The following is a 6,534-nucleotide window of genomic DNA, read 5'->3' as shown; positions in this document are numbered from 1 at the left end:
TGTGATCAATATGACCCATGGGGACTCCCCGCAAAAGTCCCCTCACCTCCAGTTCCTCTGTTTAGTGGGAGATTCGCTTTGGGGTCTAGAAGTTTCCACACATGTCACCAGCCATCTGGGCCTGTGTGTCCTAAGCCAGGAAGGCCCTGGGATTCTGCTTTGGCCTGGTTTCCTCCTCCCCCAGGGACACAATCTTAGAGTCAGACCCCTCCACACAGGACAGGAGACATCCTGCCCAAAGCCACCCCCGTAGAGAGGGACCTGAGGGTTCATTTAGGACAAAGTGGGACCATCATCCCCCTCTAAGCTCCCGGCCAGGTGGCGAACTCTGTCCCACCCCACCTGAGCCTTCATGTGGCAGGTGCCTGTAGAGTCACATGAGACTTATACGCACGCCCCCATCATCCGACACACAGAACCTGAATTTCTGGAGATAAAAGTGCCCTGGGGAATTGGTGGAGATGGGAAGACCTGGGTACGAGGATGGAAAGTGTCTTTCAGAGCTCACAGGGCTGGCCCTGGTGGTCCACCTCCTGATGAGGGTGCTTATTAATCCTGAGACTTCTCTGTGCAGGGGCACCCCTGATGAGTTGGCCCTGGCCTAGGCCTTCTGTTGACCTCGGGTCAGGGTTTCCCCATCCTGCCAGGCTGAGGAGAGGCAGACTAGCAGGGCTGGGTCCACGGAGACAGCTCTGGAGGGACAGCTTGGGGATGAGCTGCTTGGGCCTGGGGTGGGCGTGGGGAGAGGCTTGGTTTGGGCTTCGAGTGTGTTCTGTACACGTCCCGCTGCGTTTCCCTCACAGGCTAATAAATCCGCAGAAACACAAGTGCTGTGGGTAGAACTTTGGCCCTTTGGGCTTGGGGTGGGACGGCAAGGATCGGGGACTTTCTGCCACTGAAGGCCTTGTTGGCCTGGCCCTCCAAAAATTTGGGGCTGATAAACCCAAATTTGGGTAAGCAGGTAAAGTCGCCGTAGAGCAGGCTGCGGCTGCCCCTGATGGCTGTGATGAGCGGGAGCCCCCGGGAGGAGGCCTGCGTGGCAGGGCAGGGGCCAGACTGGAGCTGGGGTGGCCCTGGGGCTAGGGTGGCCCTGGGGCTGGGGCCTGGGGAAGCCTGAGTGCCATGGAGCCTGGTGCCTGCTGTGGCCCTGGCAGCACCCATCTTCCCGCCCACACCCATGGAGAGGCTCGGCCCACCCTGTGACTAGCCCAGTGGGCTCCCCCGGGGTGACCCCAAAACCAAAAACCACAACCAGGAGATCCAAGAGTGAAGGTTTGTTAGTCACCAGGTGAGGAGCGAAGCAGTGTCTCTCTGGGCAGAGACGGCAAGGGACTCTGGGGACAGAGGTGCCTTTACCCACTGGAGAGACCGCCACAGGTAAAGGCCGTGCTTTCCTGCGCATGGGCAATTCCGGAGCCAACTTATTACACCGAGCACTTAAAAACGGCGGTGGGGTGGGGTGGGGGTGCCCTGGTGGCGAATGTGTAAAGAGGAGTTGGGCGGCATTGGCTGGTCTAAACCAGTCCCTTCTGGTTTTCTCATCTAAAAGGAGCAATTTAAAGGGGTGTTAGCCATCCTGAGGGGCAACAGCCCCCCAGCCCGAGCACAGCCCCAAAGTTCGTGCCCAGCAGCTGACAGCCCCCTGTGGAGCACCAGGGGCGCCTCCCACCCCCACCCCCAGTTTCCTCCTGAGGAACAAAACACAGAAACACACCCAGGGCAGCTGCCAGGTGACAGGAGGGGACACCACAGGCTTCCCAAGGCTGCCCTGGCTGCCCAGTACTTCCAGTCTCCCAGCGCCCCCTCACGTGCCCAGGTCTTGACAGGATGAGGGCACCTGCTCCCCCAGGGGAACCATCCTGCGGGGAGGCTGAGGAAGTCCACACACGGGAGGGTTGAAGGCGGGAGAGTCCCTCCCGTTGGGAGAACAAGATGAGGTGCAGAGGCCTTTCCCACCCGTGCCCTCCCGGCCCACAAGCTCCAGGGGACTTAGGGTCCCCCTGTGCTCCAGCTGGTGTGGGTGGGACAGCTGCACGGTGGGAACCCCAACCCCACCACGTGGAGGGGGCGGGCAGACTAAATCCCGACCTGGCAGAGGACACCGTGACTCACCTTCCTCTGGCCTCCAGCACGTCACCAACTCAGTGGTCCCGAGTCACACACATTCATCTCACTGGCCAATGTCACTGGGCCAATGTCACTGGAGGTGAGACAGTCAGGGATCCCCAAGAAATCCTGTAGGATCTAGGGAGTAAAATCGTCCCGGGGCGGGAGGCAGGCAAGTGGACTTTCGGGGTTAACAGACACCCAGAAAGTTAGGAATTCCAAGTGGACCCGCCTTCGAGGCTGTAAAATTAAGATGATGCCCCTGGAGAGGGGGTTGAAAAGCCAGCGGGGCCTTCAAGGACCCTGTGGCCGGCAGAGACACCAGGAAGCCGCAGCCCAGAGACAAGTCATTAAAATCACACCCACGGAGACAGGTCACAGTCTGTCCTGCTCTGAAAACAATCCTGGGGACTTTCCCAGGTGGGAGAGGCAGGCTGAGGTGAGGGGCAGGAGCCTGCGACGTGCAGCCCAGTCACCAGAGCGGCCCTCGGTACTTTATCGCCTCATGAATCACACGGAGGCAGCGACGGGAGATGGCGTGAGACCCGGGCTCAGGGAGACGCGGCGGAGAGCTCGGGTGCGACTAAACCCCACTCCGCCTGCGACGACATCGGGAGACAGGACCCTGCCTGTACACCTTTGTCCTTTGTTTGATGGCCTGGGCTTTCTGTCCCCGTGGGCTACCTTGAGCATAAGGATGGAGGCTTGTCATCTGACTCAGACAAGACACGGAGTTGGTGGGAGGCTCTGGAAGGAACTTGATCCCACCTTTTCCATCCCCTACAGGTGCCACCCACAGGTGGCTCCTTCCAGGTGTCCCCTGGCTCTTCTCTCATCCACAAGGGCCTGGGGACCACAGGGGGCCTGCAGGGCCAGCTGGCTCCAGCCGGCTCCACCCTTCGAGCAGATCTACAACCTTACAGTCCTCCTTGCCGGGGAGGTGACCTGCACAGATTCCCGGGGTTGGGGCGTGGACTTCCTTGGAAGCCATTACGGGGCCTTCCCCAGGCAGCTGGGCCCCCCTGGGTCTCTGGTCTCCATGAGTCGGACCCCGCAGTGGCCCCTCTGAAGCCCGCATGGCCTCCCAGGGAGCTTCCTGGACTCAGCAGAAGAAGGGGCGACCCGCGGGCCCCGCCTCCAGGGCTCTGCTCAGCCCTGCTCCCTCGGTGAGGCTGGGCCGAGACCTGGATCCCCCTGGCATGGCACTGGGAGCTGCCCCATCAAACCTGCGGACAAAGGCAACCTCCATCCTCCACTGCCTTCCCAGACAGCTGCCCAGACCACACTGCTTGGTCCCTTCCAGAGCCTTCAGCCCCGAAGCCACCCGGCCGACCCTCTCTCCCCTGCCAGCTGGCCGCAGGCTTACTAGCGGGACACTTGACTCCGCCAAGCCTTAGTGTCCTCCTCTGTGAAATGGGCACAGTAACTGCCTGCCTCCCAGAGCTCACCTGGAACTTAAATAGGGTAACGAGGGACGTGTTAGTGGCACACCTAGTGTGGCACATAGTAAGCGCTCAATAAACGATGGCCTCCTTGGGCAATGTCTGTGTAGGCGCCCCCCAGGTCCTGCATTCTCATGGGCCAAAGACCCTTCCAGACCCAGACCTCAGCTGTGGGGGCCAGGGAAGGGGGCCTGACTCCCAGGCCACATCCTGCTGGCCTCAGTGGCTTGGGACTGAGCCAGGAGGTGGCTCTGGCCGTGCAGGAAGCGGGGGCCTGGCCTTCTACCTGGTTTGCAGCTCTGGACGGCCTGACGCGTGCTTCCTTCAGAACGAGGAACAAGTCACCGTGGGCCTCGGGGAGGTTGCCCAATTCCGTGGCCCCAGGAGGCCTCCAGCCGCCCTGCAGGGAGGGAGGGGCCCTTCCTTGGTGCTGAGGGACAGTTAGTGTTATGGCCCTCCCTCTGTAGATGAGGACACGGAGGCACAGAGGAGTGAAAGCACTCCGCTGGTCACAGAGCTGGCGACCTCTGCAGCCTGGGTTCTCCCCCCAGGCGCTAGAGGAATGTCCTGGAAACTCTGAGGACCCAGCTGACCAGGCCCCTCCCTGACGTTCTGCCTGGACATGGGCATGCTGCACCCTGTGGCCCGGTGACTTTGACGTCAGACCTAGAGGACCCTCCTGTTCCCCTAGGCACCCCTGGACTCCCCTTTGCCTCCCTTACGTGCCTCCCCCGACACTCGGCCTGGGGTCAGCAGCTCAGGGGCCGCGCTCTCCCTTTCCTGGGGCTGCTTGGGCTGCAGTGGTACCTCCGCAACCAGAAAGTCCCAGTGGCATAAAACCTGGCTGGGACCCTGGTTCCTAAACGCAGCGCACGCGATTTCCCCCAACGTGTGTTAGCATGCAGATTCCAGGGCCCCAGGCCTGGGCACCCGCAGGCTGCCAGCCCCCGGGGGCTCAGCCACGTCTCCAGCTACTTCTGTTCATTGTGGCAAAACATCTGGAGGGGGTGGGTGTTGTCACGGGTCATTTGTCACAGTGTGCCGTGTGCCACCCCTCGGCTGTTGTTGGACCATCTCTTACAAAGAATGGAGGGGACTATCTCCCAGCGGGAGGGATTTCCAGGAGGCACTGTTGAGAAAGGCAAGACACCAAGTGGCATGTGCCACGTGAAGTCGGCGTGGCCTCAAAGCCACCCTGCCCCATGTGTGTCCATGCGTGTGTCAGCCTGTGACTCTGTGACCGTGGAGAAGAGCAGGGAAATACACACCAACTACCATGTATTGCCAACGTGGGGATGGCAGGGAAGGACAGAGAAATGAAAGGAGGGCGTGACGTGGGCACACGGGGTCATTGCGCGGGCTGTGTCCATGTGTAAGAGGTCGCTAGGGCTTTTATTTTTTTATTATTTTTTTGGTGCTGGGGATTGAACCCAGGGGTGCTCCACCACTGAGCTACACCCCCAGCCCTTTTTATTTTTATTTTTTTTATTTTGAGACAGGGTCTCACTAAGAGACAGCCAAAGCTGTCCTCAAACTTGGGATCCTCCTGCCTCGGCCTCCCAAGTGGCTGGGATCACAGGCCGAGGTCCTAGAAGAGCCTTTAAAAATAATAATAAATAAAATAAAAATGACCCGTGCTTTGGGCAGAAAACTGTGGCCACAGTTGGAAATCAAGGAACAGGGACAGCAGGGACAGGTGAAGTGGGAGAGAGCATGAGGGACAAAATAGTCCTGACCATCCTGGAGGCCACCGTGGAGGCCCGTCCTGCATGGAGCTCACCTAACTCAGGTTCAGAGAATCCTAGGACAGGGGTGAGCACCCTGCAGGAAGCGGACGGGTGTGCTGGGAGCCACGGGGACCCACCTCACACAGTGGTCAGGGACGCCTTTTGGGGAGGTGACAACTTGGACTGAATCGAGGGACTGGAAGGATCCAGGGCGTAGATCAGCTGGTGCCGACACCATGGGGGGGGTGGCTGGACGTGTTCTAGAACTTACCCAGGGCTTCTCGGGCAGCCATTGGACGGTGGCAGGATAGGCCATCAGGTGGCCCCTGTGATGAGCTTGGCGGCCACTTGGTGAGAGCCACCGACGGGCCCACACCTTTAAAAGGACAGCTCCATGTGAGGTTTGGGGGTGAGGGTGGGATGGGAGGAGAGGAGGTGACGTGTCAAGCTGTGCACTTTGTGTGGAGCGGCCGTAGACAGACAGGAGGTGACAGGGAGGGGTACAGGCCACCCAGAGCCACTTGTGGATTTCATGACCCAGTGGTCTCCACGATTATGGAGGGAAACCAGGGTGCCCAGCACCTGTCCCTGCAAATAGAACATTCCAGACTCGGGGTCCTGTGGGTGGCCCTTCCCGGCCCCACTCTGCTGCATTTCGGGTGTCTCGTGTCTGTCCTCGTTCCCACTCTGCCTCTGGATGTCGCACCGTCAGCTGGCGTTGGAGGGTCCCCACCGCAGGCCCACCCGCGGCCGTTCCCTGACCCACCTGGTGAGTGTCTTGCCCGAGGGATGTCACCGAGGTGCCTTCTGTCTCACTGCCACGTGGTCTTCCACTTTATGAATGGAACTTACTACGCACAGCTGATGTGTGTAATTTTCTGTCCGTGGATATTGGGATGTTTCTGTTTCACTGTAGAAAAAGCCAGAAGCCGTGCCCCTGGTGGGCTCAGGGACAGAGCCGTGGCCAGCACACGTGAGGCCCGGTTCCGTCCCGGCCCTGAGTTTTTTTTAAAGCCGCCTTCCCTGGGGGAGGCTCCCGGAGGAGGCTCCTGGTGCACACATTCACCCGGCTCCAGGACACTTGTCCAGAAGGTCCTCCTTGGACCACGGGAGAGCGAGGCTGTGGGAGGGCAGGGGGAGCAGGCGGCTTGGGAGGGGGCATCGCCCCAGCTGCTCTGCACCTGGACGCAGGACACTAGAGGCTCCGCCACAGTCCACGTTGGCCCCTGGCTCGGGCCAGCAGCGGGAGGTGGCCCAGG

General features: G+C 60.4%; 1 long non-coding RNA gene across 1 annotated transcript; it reads right to left on the bottom strand.

The window, feature by feature from the left end:
* Positions 1 to 1,068: 1,068 nt before the first annotated feature.
* On the bottom strand, positions 1,069 to 4,421 carry LOC125620492. The gene is made up of 3 exons (XR_007352227.1): positions 3,835 to 4,421; positions 2,113 to 2,235; positions 1,069 to 1,542 (listed from the first exon to the last, which is right to left on the bottom strand). It is a non-coding gene; the product is annotated as an uncharacterized LOC125620492 (long non-coding RNA).
* Positions 4,422 to 6,534: the final 2,113 nt, after the last annotated feature.

The sequence above is a fragment of the Marmota marmota genome, unplaced genomic scaffold (genome assembly GCF_001458135.2).
Source record: "Marmota marmota marmota unplaced genomic scaffold, marMar, whole genome shotgun sequence".
NCBI lineage: Eukaryota > Metazoa > Chordata > Mammalia > Rodentia > Sciuridae > Marmota > Marmota marmota.
Note: the sequence above shows the minus strand (reverse complement) of the source record. Positions and strands in the feature narration are given on the sequence as shown.